The following is a 20,744-nucleotide window of genomic DNA, read 5'->3' on the forward strand; positions in this document are numbered from 1 at the left end:
GCACATAGGTGTGATGTTACAAAGGCAGAAATGACAGGAATTCGAAACTGATTGGATATGGTGGGTGACTGGGAGGATGGGAATGCCCTCAAAAGTAATAGAGAAAATGCCCCAATCTGTTTATAGTTATCCCTTCCACATCATGGGGGTTAGGGGTGCAGTGCTGCCACCCTCTCTCCCTGGTGATCTGGAAAATCCATGTAAAACTTTTTGGCCCTCTGTCTGCACCAGAAAAGAAGTCTGAATTTTTTCTTTTTCTTTTATGGGGTGTTTACAGTACCTTATTGTAAAATTTGGGTTGATATTATACAATACTATACATATATTTTATGCATTTCTGAGTTTCTACACTTTTTCTGTGTCATCTGTGGCTTCCACAAAACTCCAAAAAAATTCCTAATTTTTTATATATATATTTCAATGGATCGAAACTGGAATGGGGAAAGTCACAATGTAGAAGGGATAACTGTATTTTACCTTCAAACCAGGATCTCTTCAAGAGCAAATACTGTTTCTCTCCTATCGAACTGGGAATTCCCTGAGGGGCAAGGATGGGTGGTGGAAAGGATTGCAGTTCTCCTTGGATGAACACGGTTTCTGTCCCATCAGTTTGATATTTCTCCAAGGGCAGGAGATGTGTCTTCATAATCATACTGGGAAATAGCTAAGGGAAAAGACTATGTCTCCCCCAGTAGACTGGGAGCTCCCCAAGGGCAGGATTTGAGTGTTCTTCATTGTACCTAAACTTCACTGAAGGTTGCAACTGTATTAGACTTCAGAATTCTCTGAGGGCAGAGACTATGTTTTCCCCCACCATATTGAAAACTTCCTGAGGTCAAGGACCTTCCTTCCTTCCTTCTTTCCTCCCCTCCTTTCTTCCTTTACTCCTTTTTCCTTCCTTCCTTCCTTCTGTATAAGGTACCGTGAAAATTCTCTTCATGCATTTAGTGTACGTTCTACAGAGGACAACTTACGATGGGGAGATGAAGGGAAGCATCTGTTTCAAAGGGCGATTGGCATGGAAACCAGGTGATGAGCCCAGGGAGATGGTGTTAGGGCCATAGGAATTCTTAGCCAAGACCATAAATCTCAAGTGCACTGTGTTCCAGGACCAAGGTGAAGGGGAGTCCTGGGATCTAGGTCACCTCTCCTTTTCTCCCTTCCCATCCCTCCATTTTCCCTTGGCAGTAGATATGATTTATGGTGCTCCTGACAGCCTATCTGTCAACTTACCCCACACAATGGAATAGAGTACGTTAAACGAGGGGCCTGGGCTGACACAGGAAGCTCTGCCTGGGGCTCACGCCGGCTCCCAGATCCCAAACTTCTTTTGTCGTGCTTGAATGTTTTTGGCAGGGACAGGGAGGCAGACTTGGGAAGGGGAAACACCCTGCTGGTGCCACCCACTGCTGGTGGTATAAGAAGCCAAGAGGACCACAGCTTTGTATCTTCCATTCTGGAAGCAGCTCCAGAGTACTTGACAAACTTAGGGGCAGCATCATGAGTTGTAGACAAAGTTCATCTTATTCCTTTTGAGCCCGCAACAGCAGGGGAGGCGGAAGCCTGAGAGGTTCTGGAGGGGGAAGCTACAGCATTCGGTCCTCTTCTAGCCAATTTGGATCCTCTGGGATGGGAGGAGGAGGAAGATTTTCTTCAGGCAGCAGTTATGGCAGTGGTGGTGGTAGCAGTGGGGGATCCTGTGGCACGCGAAGTGGAAGCAGCTCCAGTTTTGGGGGCCTATGGCAGTCGTGGCATGGGGGGCTCCGTCTATGGAAGTAGTGGTTATGGTATTTCCAAGGGCTATGGTGGTGGTTCTGGGGGCTTTAGCAGTGGCTCTTATGGAGGCTTTGGTGGTGGCATGGGGGGCTTTGGAGGTAGCATGGTGGGCAGTAGCAAGGGGAGCTTCGGAGGTGGCATGGGAGGTTTTGGTGGTAGCATAGGAGGAGGTGAGGGCCTCTTGAATGGTGGAGAGAAGGTTACTATGCAAAACCTTAATGACCGACTGGCTTCCTACCTGGACAAGGTGCATCCCCTGGAGGATAACAATAGTGACCTGGAGGGAAAGATTCGGAACTGGCACGATACCCATGGTCCTCGATCAATCAGAAAACTATTCTCACTACTATAACTCCATCAATGACCTCAAGGACCAGGTAAGTAGGAGACGATGTCTCCTCTCTCTCTCTCTGCATTCAATATCTCACTTTGAGGTAAGAAGGAGACTAACAGCTCTAGAGTTGAAGGTCCCAATGGGTAACTGCCACAGTAGTTCTCTGGGAAGTTGGTCACTAGAAGGACAAAGGACCAAGAGAGCATACTTCCAGAAAATATAGAGAATAGGTAGAATTTTTTTATGGATCTTCATAGAGAGTGTCTGTTGCTTACTAATTAATCAATCAACAAGCATTTATTCAGCATCTACTGTGTGTCATGCTCTGTTAGGTATTAAAGATACAAAGACAAGAAGAAAATTGTCTCTTACCCTCAAGGAGTTCACATTCTCTTGGAGGAGTCATGTACATAAATTCATGCAAAATATATTACGAAGTTAAAAGGGAAATTTTGGGGGTAGAGGGGACTAGCATAGCAGCTCAGAATAGCAGGAAGAACTTCATGTTGAAGATGATGCTTGAGTGGAGTTCTGAAGGAAAAAAAGAGGTAGAGGTAAGGGAATACATTCCAAGGATGAGAAAGAGCAAATGCAAAATGCACAAGTGGGAAGGAAAGCGTCATGTTCCCTGGGTCTCAGTTTCTTTATATGTCAGACAAGGGGGTTGGACCACTAGATGTTCAAGTCCTTTCCAGGTCTTGAGCTATGCTGAGTTCCATGTCTGGCTCCATCACTCTCCTCCATACCTGACCCACAGAGGAAAAGGATGGGAGATTGGACTCCATGGCTTAGACAATGACCATACTTACCATTGCCAGGAAGCTTATCTGTCAGAAAACTTGAATTTTATCAGAAACAAACCAGAGTCTCTCCTTCCATCTCACCTCCCCTCACTCCATGTCACATGACAGAGAACCCCAGCCTAAGGAATTTGGTGAATTTATAACTATGATCCAAGGAGGGGTTGTACTCCAAAGCAGACTTGGGGTCTATAGCTTAGATGCTGGTGTCCCATGCACATTTCTGTCTTGCTATTCCATTCTTATTTGTAACCTCCTGGCAAGGGACACTTCCCCACTGTCTCCCTCTCACAAGCCTCTTTGGTTCTTAAAGGGATCTTTTTCTTCTTTGTTGGGTTAGCAGATCCAGATGCATGCATTGGCTCTCTTAATGTCGAGGGGCAACACTGGATAGGCGGTGCAGATAGGATGGTGCAGATAGGAGGGATCCTGGGACAAAACCTAGGAGGCTAGTGATAATGATTACTCTGAACTTTTCCCGTGAAGACAGTAGAAAGAGCCTGGGCTGTTGGATTCTCTTGACCTCTGGTCTACAGTTCTGCTAGGGTCCCATTTCCCTTCATGCAATGGGATATAATGGGGAAGGAGAGGAAGAGAAGACACTTAACATTTTCCCATCTCTCTTTCTCAGATTCTCAATGAAACATTAGACAACAACAAAGTCATCCTGGATCTTGACAACGTCCACATGACACTTGATGACTTCAGGATGAAGTGAGACTCTTGTTCACCTCTCTCTGCAATCAGGGAGCTAGATGGGGTAATGGATAGAGTGTTGAATTTGGAGAATTCAACCTGAGTTGAATAGCAGCTCAGAATAGCAGGAAGAACGTCATGCTATTCTGAAGCAAGAATAGCATGAAGACCTGAGTTCAAATCCTGCCTCACTTACTAGCTGTGTGACCCTAGGCAATTCATTTAACTGATTTTTAGCCTTAGTTTCCTCATCTGTAAAATGGGGATAATAATAGCACCTACCTCCCAGGGGTGTTGTGAGGATCAAATGAGATAACATGTGTAAAGTGCTTTGCAAAACTTAAAGTTTTGCTAGCTCATCTTCTTCTTCTTCCTCCTCTTTTTCCTCTTCTTCTTCCTCCTCCTCCCCCCTTTCCCTTGCCCTTCTTTATATGCCTCCCACCATGATCCTTTTTCCCCTGGGGCTTTTCTTTAAAGATTAAAAAGGTAGAGATGATTCTGGAAAGGGCAGGCCATCAGGAAGGAGGCAGTCTCCTCTTTCCACGGTGTCTCCCAATCTATGGAGTGGAGGTCTCTGTGTTTCTTACTAGACTCTACCCTACCTGAGCCCTGTTTTGCCCATCTTCTCTGCCTATGCTCCAGGTATGAGGTGGAGCTGAACCTAAGACAACGAGTGGAAGCAGACTGCAATGGGCTTCGTGCTGTATTGGATGATCTGACCTTGACCAGGGCTGACTTTGAGATGCAATACGAGACTCTGCAGGATGAGATGCAATCCCTGAAGAAGAACCATGAAGAGGTGGGCTCTCTGGCTCACAGCAGCACAATGAGTTGACCTAACAGGATTTACTGGGAAGGGGAAAGACAAGATGGGGTGTACATGGAGGCTGACTCAAGAAGGGCTCAACAGTCCCTGGACCACTTTCTCCCTCCAGGCAGAACTTTTGGATAAGGTGGGTGGAGAAGGTGACCCCTCAGCCCAGCCTCCTGAGGTCTGCCAATGTTGGCTCTCCAGTTCTACAGTCTCTGTCTGCAGGGCTCAAAAATGGGGAGAGTTAAAGGAACAAGAAAGAGGATTAGTGTCTTTGTGTACTTTTCAAACTACCTAGCCTGCCTCCTGACCTTTCTTCTTTCCTGCCAGGAGATGAACGGATTAACTGGGCAGAACAGTGGCGATGTCAGTGTGCAGATGAATGCTGCTCCTGGTGTGGATCTGACCCAGGTCCTGAACAACATGCGAGAAGATTATGAGAAGGTTGTTTCTAAGAACCGCAAGGATATTGAGGATCGGTTTGAGACCCAGGTGAATGATCCATGATGTGAGAATGCCAAGCCTTTGGCTGAAAAAGATGGGCAGGATTGTGCTTGGGCATTCCTTGAGGCTGGAGCCGGGTAGAATTCCTGAGTCACAGGGGAACTAAGGTCTACCCTTCCCCTACACATTTAGGCCATACTCCAGGGGCTATTTGGTGATGGTGGTGAGGCTCCCGATCTCTGATTTCAATGGGGTAGGTATCGCCCTGTATGGAAACTTTCTCCACCAAGAAAACAGGAAGCTCCTTTATAAATTACAGTCCCTAACTTACAAAGAGCAAGCGTGGCTCGGAATCAGAAAGGCCTGAGTTTGTGTCTTGCCTCTGACACTTATTAGCTTAACTAACTCTTGATACTTAATTAGTTAACCTCTCTCAGCCTCAGTTTTTAAAATGGGGATAATAATACATAGTATTATCCTCATTTGCAAAATGGGGATAATAATAACTGTGGCCCTTAGCTCATAGGTATTTTGAGGATTAAATGAGATTAATGTATATAAAGTGCTTTGGAAAGAAAGAGTTCTGCAGGGTTTTCCAAAAGCCTTAGGGTATTCTTAAGCTTTATTAGTTTAAAACTGCACTAAGACTTTTAGGACATCCTATATAAATTACTATGACTGTTGTTACTGTTGTTATTATTATTATCTTAAGACTTCACTGGGACACCAAGATGCTAAGTGACTTGCTCAGGGTCATGCAGTCAGGCGTATGTGTCGAAGGAGAGACTTGTACCCAGGTTTTTTTGAGGATGGCCAAGGATGTCTAGCTCTCCCTCCCCCTGTTATAATATGCTTCCTCCCTATAGCATTTCAGATATTTTAATCAGGCAACCCAGAGCTCCGAAGAGATCCTCCCTCCCTCTCTTCCTTCAGTGCTACCCAGTCTGGCCTTAGCTCTAGCAGTGGGCACTGTAGACCTCAGCACAACCCTGGGCCTGAAGCCAGTGACTAGCAAGTCCAGTCTCCATTAAACTTTGGTTTTTACAGATGACTCAGATAAGCCAAGAATGACAACTAGCAGCCAACAGATAGAGACCAGCAACAAGGAATTGACTGAAACCCGGCACAACTTCCAGAGCCTGGAGATAGAGTTACAATCCCAACTCAGCATAGTAGGTGGTTTTGACCACAGTCTCTGGGGGAACTTGGGAAGGAGGGATGGCCAATCCATAGATATCAGAGGAGGTGGCTAAGCACATTCATCCTCAAACAGGCCATAAATGGTACCTACAGCTCTTAGCTTCTTGTCCTGAGATCCCAATGGGCACTGCCCTGACTTTCCACTAATCCCTTCACCTTTCCACCTACCCTTCCACTCATGTTCAAGGCTCCCTTTCCACTTTCTAGAAAAATGCCCTGGAGAAGAGTCTGGAGGAACTGAAGGGGCAGTATTGTGGCCAGCTGGCCCAGATCCAGGCCCAGATCAGTGAAATGGAAGCCCAATTGAGTGAAGTCCGAGCAGAAACAGAATGTCAGAACCAGGAGTACAGAGACCTGCTGGATGTCAAGGTGTGACTGGAACAGGAGATTGCTACCTACCGAGACCTGCTGGAAGAAGGACAGCATGATGTGTAAGCGACTCGAGAACTAACTCCATTTCTTTACTCCCCTATCCCTTACCATGCCTAGGACAGGAAGACCCCCAGGATGCCAGTTGTCTGGAAAGAGTAGAATGTCGGGAGTTTGCTCCTGTCCTTTAAGGCTCATTGTCCCCCAGGCAAGTCTGTCCCTGGTCAGATGGGATCCCTGGGGAGGAAGGGACATAAGCCTGGGAGAGAAGAACACATAGTTTGAAAGATTTCATGGCCTTTAACATTAGAAGAGAACTTAAGAGATCCCAGTGTGACTCCTCTCCATCTGAGAGAAGGAGACTCATCTAACTGGTCCCAATTTATGACTCCTTTCCATCCATATGGGAAGAACTGGCCATTGACCAGTCTTCAGCTTTAGTTCCCATGATGCTAAAACCAAGAAACTTGTAAGTAGGGAGAGTCATTGGGGTTCATGCACCATGTCATGCATAGCCCTAGCTCTTTTCTCTAGGAAGGCCTCACTCATAAGTTCACCATCATTTTTTCTTTTTCTCTACAGCAATTCTGGATACGGAGGAAGAAGTGGAGGCAGAGGCAGAAGTGGAGGCAGAGGTGGCAGTGGGTATGGCAGCAGAAGTGGAAGTGGAGGCGGATATGGTGGTGAGAGCAGCAGCAGAGGAAAAGATGGCAACGGAGGAAAAGGTGGCAGCGGATATGGCGGCGAGAGCGGCAGTGGAAGCAGAGGCTCTGGAGGCGGTTCTGGAGGCAGCTCTACAGGTGTCAAGTCCTCCCACTCTGGCTCTTCCATTTTCCAATCCTAGAGTGGCGGTGATGATTCACAATGTAAGAACAGTTACCCAGAATTGTGAGGGCTTTAAAAAATGTTTGGTGCCATTTCTAGTTAGTTGGGCCAGAATGAAGTGGTCCCATTGCCTAAACTCCATGCATCCTACCTCTGAAACTCTCCTGGCCAGACACTCTTGGACAAGTGAATCCATCTCTTTGGGCCTCAGTTTCCTCATCTGTAAAATGGTAGTTGGACCAAATTATTTCTAAGATCCTTTCTAGTACTAAATACTAGATCTCCTAGTGAGCTTTCTGGATGCCTATGAGCCTTTTGTCTCCTGTGAGCCTCTTTGCTCCTTCCAAACTTCTCCTGGTCATCTTCTTTCCCTCCTCTGAAGTCCACTGCCCTCCCACTACCCCCATAGCCTCTTGCTGGGGCCTAGAAGCAAACAAAGTCTCCTCTCCTCCCTTAACCATTTTCCTCCTATCCTTTTCCAGGGTCACAGAAGAGAAACTAAACTTTGCAAGAAATTCCCTACTCATCTCCAGCTGAGCTACTTCTGGGCAGTCCCTGGAGGAGGTAATGGCATTCCATTTGGAGGTCAGGACCAGCAGACAATACTGAGAACCTTGGGAATAGTATCCTGTGGTGGCTGAATAGACCTCACAGAAGGGTCCCTGTCTGCCTGTCTGCTGGCCCCTTTGACTGCCCTGAACTCCCCTCGGCCTCCATTTCTGTCCAGAGTTGTGAGATGTCTTATTCTCTGCCTGACCTTTGTTTCCTAATAAAGCTTCCTTATTGCAAACTAGAACTTGCCTTCTGAGCACTTTGTTGGAATCTGTAACCCTATTCTTTGGATGATGATCCTTAGAAAGGGCAAGATGGTGGAGGGGAGCAGAAACTGAGAAAAGGGAAGTGGGGCAGCATCTAGAACCAGTCACCAGGGGGCTAAACAGAACCATTCCTAGCTCATAATGAATTGGGGAGATAGGGGAACTGTACTTTGTGGGGGTGGGTGCCTTACATTGCTTTGATGCACCAGACAAATGGACTGAAGGTATCTAGCCCATGAAGATGGATGAGGTGGCTCTATCAGAGAGCCAGATACATCATTCCTCTCCAGTAGTGGTAGGACTCTCTCTTTTCCCCCTTCCACACACTCCTCCTTGGGTTGCATTGGTCTTTTGTAATTCTTTTTCTTTTCTTCTTACCCCATCCTCACATGACATTCCCTAGAAACTAATTTCTTTTGCACAGAAGTGGTGGTGGTGGAATGCAGACAACATGAGCTAAATCCCTTCAGGCTTAGTTCAAATGTAGCACCTGAACACATCTTGGATGTGGACCTCCAAAAAGCTACCAGGCAATCTATGAATCAGCAATAACTGGAAACCATAACTCACGAGCAACCACCAATGCATTTGACTTCACTGCCCAGCTAAAGAACATATCAATTCAAACAAAGGACATTTAATAAAATAGCATAGCAAATAAAAGGATAAGAAAAAGATCCCCTCTCTGCACACCTAGAGATAACCAGAAGTGGGGAATGAAGTCATCATCAGACTGGAGCTTGGTGAGTGCAGGCTAATAATAATGAAAATAATAATTGTAACAAATAGTAATAATGATTTATAAAGTACTTTACTTCCATTATCTCATTTGAGCCTCATGATGCACTTGTCTGGAGTAGAAGTTATGTGTCTGTGTTGGGGTTAAAAGTGACTGGCCCCAGAATCATTTATTTGGATGTAACAGGCTTTTGGAGACAGATCTCTTCAGGCAGAAAGAAATCTTCAGCGATTAGCTGTATCATCACGCTCCTGGGAAATGTATTCCTGCAAGACAGAATTGTTCTGGAAGGGACTGAAACTATCATCATATTTAAATCTCAGCCCAAAGTGTCAGGTTTTCTCCTGGCTGGGGGCTTGAGCCAAAGGAGAAAGAATTTCATTGATAGTGATATATTGGCTTTTATAAACTTTCCAAGAGTCTGTGTCTTCTTTCACAACAATGACTAAGATGGTAATATGCTTTGCATGATTGAACATGTATAACCTATATCAAATTGCTCAGGGAGATGGGAAGTGAGGAGGGAGAGAGAAAATTTGGAACTCAAAAATTTTAAAAACTGAATGTTGAAATTGTCTTTATATGTAACTGAGGGAAAAATAAAATATTATTAAAAAATAAAAAATAGATCTCCCAAGAGAACTGAAAATATGAATCTGGACCATTAATCTTGAGTAATCAGGGTTTAATATTTAAATTGTGGAAGAAGGCTTCCTGGGCAAAGAATCTGAGATGCTTCCCTCAAGGCAGGTGCCTCAGGCAAGTTCACTACCTCTGGTCTCCTCCTGAGTAAGGGGCAGAGTAGAGGCATTAACAAAGCATAAATCACACTCAATGGGCTTGTTTAGGGAGAAGTTAGCAAAGAGAGGCTCCACAGGCTTTCCAAAGGTGAAGGATTCAATGAACAGTAAATAACTGGTTTGTCTGTGACGCTAACCACCCCCAGCTGAAATATCTCCTTAAACACAAAACATTTATTAAGTTTGTACTATATGATAGGCACTGTTAGACATGGGGTGACTAGGAGAGATGTGAAACTGCACCTACCAAAAGATTACCCTTTAATGGTGGGGTTGGGGAAGATGGGAAGACCTGAACATAAATGATAAGACAAGAGACAGTAAGATAAGCACACAGAAGAGGTACAAAATGTTTTGAAGACTTTGAGGATGGAGAGGTATCTTTGAGGGAGATGGCTTCATGGAAGAGTTTAGTCTTCAAGGAAAGAAGGGACCTCAATAGATGGAGATGAGGACAATTCAGACATGGAGGATGGCAGAGCAAAGGCAATGAGAGGGTAGAGGGCAGAGTAATAATGGAGGCCTAGTATGGAAAGAAGGAAACATGCAATTATTGAGCACCTACTATGCACCAGGCACTATGATAAACACTTTGTAAATATTTTCTCATTTGATCCTTCCAACAACCTTGGGAGGTGGGTGCTGTTATTATTCTCATTTTACAGTTGAGGAAACTGAGACTGAAAGAGGTTAAGTGACTTACCAGAGACACAGCTACTCTGAGGCTGGATTTGAGCTCACGTCTTCCTGACTCTAGGTCTAGCATTTTATCCACTATGCCCTCTAGCTTCCTCAACATGCTTAGTATGGCTGAAATTAGAATACACAAAGAGTTAATTGTATCCTAAGACTTGAAAGATAGGTTGTATCAAGATTATGGAAGGACTTTGAATGCCACGACCAGGGAATTGGGCTTTATTCAAGAGGCAATGGGGAGCCACTGAAGATATTTGTACAGAGGTGGGATTTGATCATAGGGATAAATTAGGCGGAGGCATAAAGAATGGATTAGAGGGGAGACAGACTTAAGAGAGGAAAAATGATTTTTTTGTTGTTCAGTAATTTCAGTTGTGTTCAAGTCCAAGAAGAGTAATTGGGGCTGTTAAAATGGTCTAGGTGAAAGATCTGAGTAAGGGCTGTTGTAGGGAGACCTAGTCGGGCTTAATTTGCCAAGAAGCAGCCCTGAACCTGAAGGACCACTTGGCTAGAGCTCTAAGACATCTATCAGTTCCTTCATAGTGAGTGTGAAGTGAAAGGTGTGCCATGGAGGGAAGCATTTCCCTTAGGCTCCTGGGGCTGATACTGGGCCTCCTTCACATTTTGTTGTTTAGTTGATTAGTTGTGTCTGATCCCATTTGGGGTTTTCTTGGCAAAGATGCTGGAGTGATTTGCCATTTCCTTCTCCAGCTCATTTTACAGATGAGGAAAATGAGGCAAATAGGATTAAGTGATTTGCCCAGGGTCACACAGCTAGTAAGTATCTGGGGTTGGATTTGAACTCAGGTCTTCCTGACTCTAGGCTTGGCACTCTATCCACTGCATCACCTAGCTGCCAGTCCTTCACATTACCTCATGGGTAATGAGATAAGTATTCATTCATTCATTCATTTATTTTTGGTGAGGCAATTGGGGTTAAGTGACTTGCCCAGGATGCCACAGCTAGTAATGAGATAAGTATTTAAAGGCCTTCTGATGGCCCATCTTTCTTGTAGGGCCCTGCAGCCACAAGCAGAGCAGGCAAGCAGAGGGTAGGAGAGAAGGGTACCCAGTTATGACCACATAGAGCTCCAGCTGAGTGTCTGGGACTCTGGACAGAGCTTTTCCCATTCTTCTGATGTCACCTTCTTCATATCAAAGTAGGTGAAACAATTTGAACCAAATTCCAGAACCAAACTGGACAAATGCCAGGGAGAACAAGAAAAAATTAGCATCAAGACCCAGTGGGTCTGCCTCTCAAAGCTGTGTGAGCCTGAACCAATTACTTAAACTTTCTGGCCTCAGTTTCCTCATTTGTCAAATGAGAGGATTGGATTCGATGTCCTTTGGGGTCCCTTCCTGCTCTAAATCTGTGACCCCAGATTTACCTGCAGCCTCAGGGCTCCTGAATATTAGACAGAAAAACAGTGGGATCAGTGATTGAGAACCTTATTTTATATTTGAAGAAAATGTTTCTGTTTCCCTCACTTTCCTTTCATTTTGTCTCTATCCCTCCTTTTTCTCTGTCTCTGACCTCTCTCTCTCTCTCTCTCTCTCTCTCTCTCTCTCTCTCTCTCTCTCTCTCTCTCTCTCTCTCTCTTTCTCTCTCTCTCTCTCCCCCCTCACCCTCTCTGTTTTCTCTGTCAAGGAGAATGATCTTTGCATTGGAAAAGACAGAACAAAAAAGCTAGTATGGAGTTGATATCTGGGATAAGCAAGAGGACAGTAAGAGAGTAGCTAGCTTCCCTTGGTTGATTTCAAGTCACCTGGCCCAGAAGAACTATGGCTTCTGGTCCTGAAATAGAATAGTCTTGTAGACAACTGACCAGTGAGTTGGCCTTCCTGAGAAAATTCTTGAACAGTTAATTAAAGAGATGGTTAATGACATTGTAAAAACAAACAACCCTGAAAGCCATAAGAACTATGATTAATACAGTGACCATCCTTAATTCCAGAGGACCAATGATGAAACATACTATCCATCTTCTGACTGAGAGGTGACAGATTTATGGTTCTGAGTGAGATTTATATATTTTTATATACACTCAATGAGGAAATTTATTTTGCTTAAGCAGGCATATTTATTACAAGAAGCTTGTTTTTCTCTTTTGTTAAAATTAATTTTAAAACAAATGTTCAGATCTGCATTCTCTCCACCTCCAGAAAGCAAATAAAACAAAATCCCTTTTATAAACATATGTCGTCTAGCAAGACAAATTCCCAAATTCTCCATGTTAAAAAAAAAGGCTATCTGTACTTTGAGTCCAACACCTCTTTATGAGGAAGCAGATAATATGTTTCATCTTTTCTCTTCCTCTCTCCCCCAGTGGGCAGCTAGGTGGCACAGTAGATAAAGTGCCAGGCCTGGAGTCAGGAAGACCTGAATTCAAATCTGGCCTCAGACATTTACTAGCTGTGTGACCCTGGACAAGTCACTTAACCCTGTTTGCTCTGTTTCCTCATCTGCAAAATAAATTGGAGAAGGAAATGGCAAACCACTCCAGTATTTTTGCCAAGAAAATCCCAAACGGGGTCACAAAGAGTCAGACATGACTGAAATGATTGAACGGCAACTCTCCCCTTGCAGTGGAGTAGGACAGAGAGAAAATATATTTCTGTTACTTGAAAAAAAGAGAGGTGGGGAGTGATGCTACAGATGTGGAATATTGTATATATACTTTCAGATGAAGTCATTGTATTGTTAGTTTTGCTCAATTGCTTTACTTTGTTATGAGAGACTACTAATGGAGTGTGTGTAGGGGTAAATGTAATATGAAAACAAAACACATCAAGACAATTTTAAAAAGAGAGATGGTTAATGAGCATCTAGAAAACAAAGCAGTAATTATAAAAAGCTAGCACAGTTCCATCATAAATAGATCATGTCTGGCTAACCATTCCTTCCTTCCCTCCCTCTCTTCCTTCCTTCCTTCCTTCCTTCCTTCCTTCCTTCCTTCCTTCCTTCCCTAAATGAATAGATCAGGGCAATTAAGAGGTAATATAGCAAAGCATTTGATAAAATACAATTAGATGAGTTTGAGTTGATTGACTTGCCAAGCCTCAAAGAATAGAATAGTTCAATGTTAATTTAGCAGGAGGTCTCCAGGGAAGTACCACCCAGGCTGCCTCTGTGCTGTTTAACATTTTCCTCTGTGATTTAGATAAAGGCACAGATGCCAGGTGCATCAAATTTCTGTATGATACAAAACTGAGAGAGAGGCTTAATACACTGGATGGGCAGAGTCAGGATCCAAAAATATCTTGGCAAGTTAAAGCTCTGGGCTGGATCTAATAAACTGAAATTCAATGGGGTTAAATATGAAGTCTTGCACTTGGGTTCAAATGATCAATTTAACAAGTACAGGATGGGAGAGGCATGATTAACAGCAGTTTGCTTGAAAAAATCTGGGGACTTTTGAGGATTGTAAGCTCAATATGGGTCCAAAATGTCATGTGGCAGCCAAAAAAACAACAACAAACAAATATGGCTACATAGAGAAAGGTAGAACTTTATGAATAAGATCTTCCTCTCTCTCTGCTTTGCTGTGGCTAGATCCCCTCTCAAGTCTTGTGTTCTGCTCTAGGCACCACAGGTTAAGAAAAACATTGAGAAGTTGCTGAGTATCTACCCACAGGAGGGCACCCAGGATGGTGAAGGGTTTTGAGTCCATGTCGTATGAGCAACTGAAGGAATTTGGTCACTTTAGTCTAGAGAAGAAAAGACTGGAGGGCTAGGAGTTGGCAAGGTAACAGCCTTCTAATATTTAAAGGACTGTCATATGGAAAAGGGATTAGATTTGTTCTGTTTGGCCCTGGAGGCAGAACCAGGAGTCATGATGAGAAAGTGAGGAGAGGTAAATATAGGTTTGATTTTGATGGCAGGAAAAACTTCCTAATAGTTGGAGCTGGCCCAAAGTCCCAGATTGTTCAGGAGGTAGTGGGTTCACTCCCATTGGAGGTCCTCAAGCAAAGGTTGCCCAATTATCAGGCATATAGTGGGGATTCTGTTTTGACTCTGAGTTGTCCCTTCCAATTCTAAAATTCTGCAAAGCACAGAAAAGTTGGTACTTGCCAAAGGTCATGTGATAGTGGGTGTCTGAACTAGGATTCAAACCTAGGCTCTCTGACTCTAGTTCTAATAGTTTTTATTAATCTTGGCCACTTCTTGTCAAAATGGAACATGAGATGTTGATACAGGCAGCTGGGGGTGAGGTTTTTCTGATAGTCTGTAGGTCACTTCCATATCAGATGAGATGAGTGGAGTTCTGCCCTGAGGTAGCAACAGGATGGCTTTATTAAATTCCTTTCTATCAAATAGGGCCTGCTAGGTTAGCAGAATGTTGGACCTGGAATCAGAAAGATCTGAGTTCAAATCCAGTCTCATATAGTTACTAGCTATGACCCTAAAGCAGTTCACTTAACCTCTGTTCAGTTTCCTCATCTGTAAAATGGGGATAATAATAGCACCAATTTCCCAAGGTTGGTGTGGGAATCAAATGAAATAATATTTGTAAAGTGCTTTGTAAGTTCTCCTCCTCCTCTTCCTCTTCCTTCTCTTCCTTCTTCCCAGAACTCAGAGTCTGAATGAAGGCATCATTAGCACTGTGGGCTTCAAAGTATCCCACAAATGTGGCCATGGTCAAGCATGACGGGCTAGTCAAGATAAAGGTGAGTGTGGAAGGCTGCTGCTGCTAACCCTGGTTCCCTCTACCACTGTGGTTGCATTGCCCCCGTGTGGCCATATCATGAAAGATCCAAACTCTGTTAGGGTTTTCTCATACTCATCTTGGTAATTAGATCCTAATTTTACCGCTCATGCAAGCTTTTGTGAGAGTGAGTTGGGAGGTCCTGTGCCCTGGGGTATCAGAAAACAGCCAGGGGCCTTGGAAGAAAGAGCCTGACTGATGCTTATTCTATTTTTTGCCTACCCTTTGCTGAAAATGACAAGATTTGACAGATTTTCTGGCTTCATTCTCAGGAAGCTGAAGGAGCAAGGTTACTGTATGTGTGTGTGTGTGTGTGTGTGTGTGTGTGTGTGTGTGTGTGTGTGTGTGTGTGTCCCGGTTGCCAACAGGATGGTGACAAATTTTAGGTTTTTACCAAGAGCCATGCCCCAATAGAAAAGCGGTCAAAGGATATGAACAAACACCTTTCAGAAGAATTTTACACTTGTGTGTGCTGTTTGCACATCACAGTGGGCACCTGTACTCCCTGGCTGCCTCTCCTGCTTTGTGGGTTCTTTTTTTCCCCTGAGTATAGATGACCAAACAATGATCTTGATATGGATGTTTCTCATCTGGGAGGTGACCTTGTAAGTTCAAGACAGAGTTAGATCCTAGGATATCCAGATCCAACTGGTTCCCTCAGTCAGTATTGGCTGTGTTTTGGGAGGTGCTCCCTCCAACTGACTGATCCAACAACTGGTGCATGACCACTGTCAAGGAGGATGAGAGGATGAGCTCAAGCTCTGACCTGGATTCCCTATGGGGGAATTCCAAGGGGAATTTTAAGACATTCTCCATGTTTTAAGTCTCAATTTTCCAGGATAATATATTCAGAATTATAGATTACTGTATCATGTTTAATTCTTTATCAATTCATGCTTTTGAATCTTTTGTGTTTTTAGTTTTTCTTTTGTGTGGAGGAAATAAATAGCTGTCCTATATCTGGTCTGCTTTGTACATTGAATGCCTCTTTAATCTTTTCTTGGGAGACCTACAGTTGAATTGAACCTAAATTTTATGGGTAGGTCCCAGTTAATGCTATTTGCATTATTATTTATAAATTCCTTGAAGTAGTCACATGTATTTGAATTTACACTTTTCAAAGTTATAACTATGTAAAATATAGTAATTGATTTTGTCTCAATGGAAATATGCCATGCAAATTTGAATAATGCAACCATTTCAGGAGATTCCTCATTTGCATTAATCAGGACCTACTTGTAATTAATATTCCCTCAAGTTTTGGAGTCCTAAAGAGCCAGAGAGTGCAAGAAAAAGAGCCTGCCTTCTTTCTTCAGAGGCCTGACTTCTCCAGGACTAAACCTCATGCCCATTTAAGCTCAGAGTGAGCATCCTAGCCCCCCATGGGCCTAGTAGGTTTGTTGTTATGCAAGCACACTGATATGCAGCACTGACTTTCCCCTATACCTGGAAGATACTCCTACCTTATCTCCACCTCATAGGTTTTCTCTTTTCCTTCAAGATTCAGCTGAAACGACAACTTCTTCATGAAGCCTTTCCTGATTCCATCCCTGCTCCAATTTCTCTCTCCTTTATAATTAACTATCTTGTATTTATTTGGTATATATTTATTTCTTATATGTTTATATATGTACCCATTATCTCCCCAAATAGAATGTAAGCTTCTTGGGGGAAGGGGTTGTTTCTAGCATAATGCCTAGCACACAGTAGGCACTTAATAAATGCTTGTTGATAGATTAATACACTGCTAGTTGAGCATTCATTTTGGAAAACAATTTGAAAAATTGTGACTAAAGTGTCCATATCCTTTGACCCAGAGATCCTACTTCTGGGCATATACTTCAAGGAGGTCAAGTCCTGTGTAAACCAAAATATTAAGTGAAGTACTTTTTGTGATTACAAAGAACTGGAAACAAAGTGGAGATTGTTGTATGTGAATGTAATGAGATATTTATTATATATTTATAATATTTGATAATTTATAATATAGTATATTATAATGGTGAATATGAGAAATTCAGAAAAACAAGGGAAGTCTTTTATGAATTGATACAGAAATCAAGTCAGCAGACCCAAGAAAACAATATTCATAGTGACTATGAAACTGTAAAGAAAGGCAACAAACTGGAAATGGGCACCATGTAACTATAATAACTAAGAAGAGATAAGAAAAAGTGCCTTATCCTCTCATTGAAGAGATGGGGAACCATGGATGTGGAATGTTGCATTTGCTGCCATATATGAAGGATGTGTTGATTAGTTTTTCTGCACTTTTTTTGTTTAAAAATAATTTTATTGATTTATTTCATTTGTATATCAGCTTTATTTTTCCAATGTGTTCCCAACCTCTTCCTCACCCAGAATGTTTATTCCTAATAATCAAAGAAGAAAAAGAAAAAAAGCTAATGCTAAACTGTTTTTCTAAAAAAATTTGTTATGAGGGAAGGCTTACTTGGTGAGGGGAAGAAGGACGTGTATTCTGAAATGAATACAATGCAAAAGCAAAAGGTATCTATAAACTTTTTTAATAACAGGAAAATATAAAAGAGATAAAGCAAAAGAAAAAATTAGGGTCTCACACATCTCCCGGCCCAGGCTCCCCATTTCTCCACGAGCCTTTGATGGCCCAGGATCAGAGGAGGGAGCTATAGGCTGGGTTGAGCTGTGCAAATTCAGATCCATTTCCACTCTAAATGTTTAAGCGGACCACTTGTGCCCAATCTGTAGTCATGCCTTCTGAACTCATATTGGTCTGATCAGCCCCAGCCGAACACACCATACCCTGACTCCAACACTGTGATGCCACCAGCCTTCTCCAGAAATGAAGGAGGAACAATAATAAAGTTAGGTTCCAGGGCTAGACCAGCATTGGATAAAATCCTTAGCGCTCCCATCCCCAAGCCTTCTATTTATTGAGCCATCCTGGAGACAGTCTGACTTGACTGTTGTGAGAGAGCAATGATGAGCAGGAGGAGGGAGTTTTGGTGGCTAGAAGGAAGCTAGGTCCTGGGCTAGAGCAGCTTAGTGGTGATTCCCTGAATGGCCTCCAGGGGATGCTGTGGCTCCTGAATTGTTCCTGCTGTGTCCCCAGAGTCTGGATACATTCTTGTCCAGTGTTTGCTAGGTAAAGGGAGCTTGGCTTTCCGGATGGTGGAGTGAGCCAGAGAAGGCAGAAGAAGGGTCAAAGAAGCAGCGGTCTATTACTCTATGGACCAAGGCTCGGCTGCCCAGTGGAGAGTGGCTGGAAGATGTGCACCGTGGTCACCCATGGCCATTAGGCACTACCCAGCGTTGATCCGCTGTACACTAATATGCTTGACTGCCACAAATCCTGGGTACAGCCCCCTAGGCTTGGCACAGGGACCCTCCAGGACTTATTGACCAATACATCATCCCAGAACCACTTGAGGCTCGGGCTGGGAACTCCAAAGCCCTCTTGCTCCCCCGGGACTGGCTGACAGTAGGGGAGGAGGGGACATTGCAGAGACTCACCAAAGCCTGTCATGGAGGCAGGGAGGAAGAGACAAAGAAAATGAAGCTGAGTGCTGGTGGTGGGGAGACTGGTTGGTGGAGGGGAAAGCGAGGTCGAGCTGCAAAGATCCTTGATTGTGTGGAATGGGGGAGGGTTCCTGGGACTGTTTGACGGATGAGTCACTGGTGGAGGCCCAGCAGAGGGCTGGAAACAGGCTTTTGGAAACAGGGCCAGGTACACTCCGTCCCTTCCTTCTCTCCTCCCCCCGAGGGGGTAGGAGGCAGCCCTAAGCCAGATTCAGCAGGCCCTTATCCCTGCCTACCGCTAGCCTGGGCCCTGTTGGCCCAATTTCCTCCTCCCTCTTCTCCCTGGGGATGGGGAGCAGTGGGAGGGAAGTAGCCAAAGCTCCAGCAGCAGATGAAGAAACCCTGCTAAGCCATGTTTGTGCCCGGGGCAAAGGGAGAGTGTGGCGCACTGGATCCTCTGGAGTGGGCCGGGACATTAGAGACCACTGAGTCCAACCTCCTCTCTTTACAGATGAGGAAACCAAAGCAAAGGTTAAATGACTTGCCCAAGGTTACAGTTACACTATTGTGTAGTTATACAATTAATGAGATGGAATTTGAACTGAGTTCTTCTCCACCCAAAGTCCCGTGTATTATCCATTAATTCACATTCTGCTGTTAAATGCAGGAGACTTTTGGGTGGTGGTGGTTGGTGTTAAGCAACTGGGGGCCTGGGATGCAGCTGCAGCGGCTGGGGTAGTGGGGGGTGCGGGAGGGGGAGTGGGGGGGGCCAGGTAGGATAGTGCTACCCTGGAGGGGTAGGAGAGGAATGAATGTCAGAGGAAGCCTGCTCCTGGGTTCTAAAATTTGGTATCTTGGCACTTTAGTCGTTCTGCAAGATGAGAAACCTTCTTTCCCATCTAAAATGACCAGAAATAACTTTTGGGAACCAACCACAGCTGTCACTTATATAACATTTTAAGATTTGCAAAGCATTTTACATAAAATATCTCATATGATCCTCACAACTACCCTGAGGGATGGGCACCACTATGCCCATTCGGCTCAGCAAGGCTGTGACCTACCCAGTGTCCCGCAAAGTGTTAGAGACAACATTTGAACACAGGTCTCATTCGACTCCCAGGGTCCAGGTCTCGCTTGATTCCAAGTCCAGCACCGTTTTTTTTTTTTTTAATCATATCTTGAGTTCCTGCCTGTATTCATGGGATGGAAATCTGCTATTTTCCTTACGGCCTTAGTTCTTGTGAATTAGCAGAGGTTCTTTGTAATTTCCCATTGCTCACAGAGCTACTACCACCCTAGTTCAGGTCTCATCACCACTTACCTGGAGTACTGAAATAACTTCCTAATCGGTCTGTTTGCCTCAAATCTCTCCCCTTTCCTACCCAGATTTCAATCAGCTACCAAGATTTTTCCTAAGGTGCTGGTCTGACCACATCATTCCCTTCCTATAAACTCCAGTGGCACCTTAATACATTTAAAGCCTCTGACAACGTGGCTTCCACCTACTTCTCTAAGCTTATTACACAGTACCACCCTTCACTTGGGGCAGCTAGATGTTACAGTGGTCAGAGAATTGGGCCTGCAGTCAGAAAGACCCAAGTTCAGATTCAGATATTTATTAGCTGTATGACCTTGGACAAGTCACTTACCACTTTTGCCTCTATTTCCTCATCTGTAAAATGAGCTGGAGAAGGAAATGGCAAATCACTCTAGTATCTTTGCCAAGAAAATCCCAAATGGGATCACAAAGTGAAATGACTGAACAACATCCTTCACTCTACATTCCAGCCAAACTGGCCTACTGCTCTCCCTTTACATATGTTTCCTCTCTTGCTTTTGCACAGACTGACCCCCTATTCCTGAAATGCAACCTCTCCTTACTTTTTTCCTCTTGGAATTCCTAGCTCCTTTCAAGGTCCAGTTCAAAGAGGATCTTTTATTGAGACCTTTCCTGAGGCCTCCCAGCAGCTAGTGTTTTCCATCCCATTTCCCCCAATACTTTGCTTTGTACATGTTTTTTATTTACTTCTGCGGACAAATTGTTTTCCTGATAGAATGTAAGTAGAGGGCAGACTGTTTTTGTTTTTGTAACTCTAGGTCCTAACATGGTTTTTGTTGTTTAGTCTTTTTTATTTGTGTCTGTCTCTCCAGGAAGCCATTTGGGGTTTTCTTGGCAAAGATACTGGAGTGGTTTGCCATTTGCTTCTCCAGCTCATTTTACAGATGAGG

General features: G+C 44.0%; 1 pseudogene; it reads left to right on the forward strand.

Annotated features, from left to right (window-relative positions):
• Positions 1 to 1,500: 1,500 nt before the first annotated feature.
• Positions 1,501 to 19,001, forward strand: LOC114049143 (annotated as a pseudogene).
• The last annotated feature ends 1,743 nt before the right edge of the window (positions 19,002 to 20,744 follow it).

This window comes from Vombatus ursinus, unplaced genomic scaffold (genome assembly GCF_900497805.2).
Source record: "Vombatus ursinus unplaced genomic scaffold, bare-nosed wombat genome assembly UNPS02014797.1, whole genome shotgun sequence".
Taxonomy (NCBI): domain Eukaryota; kingdom Metazoa; phylum Chordata; class Mammalia; order Diprotodontia; family Vombatidae; genus Vombatus; species Vombatus ursinus.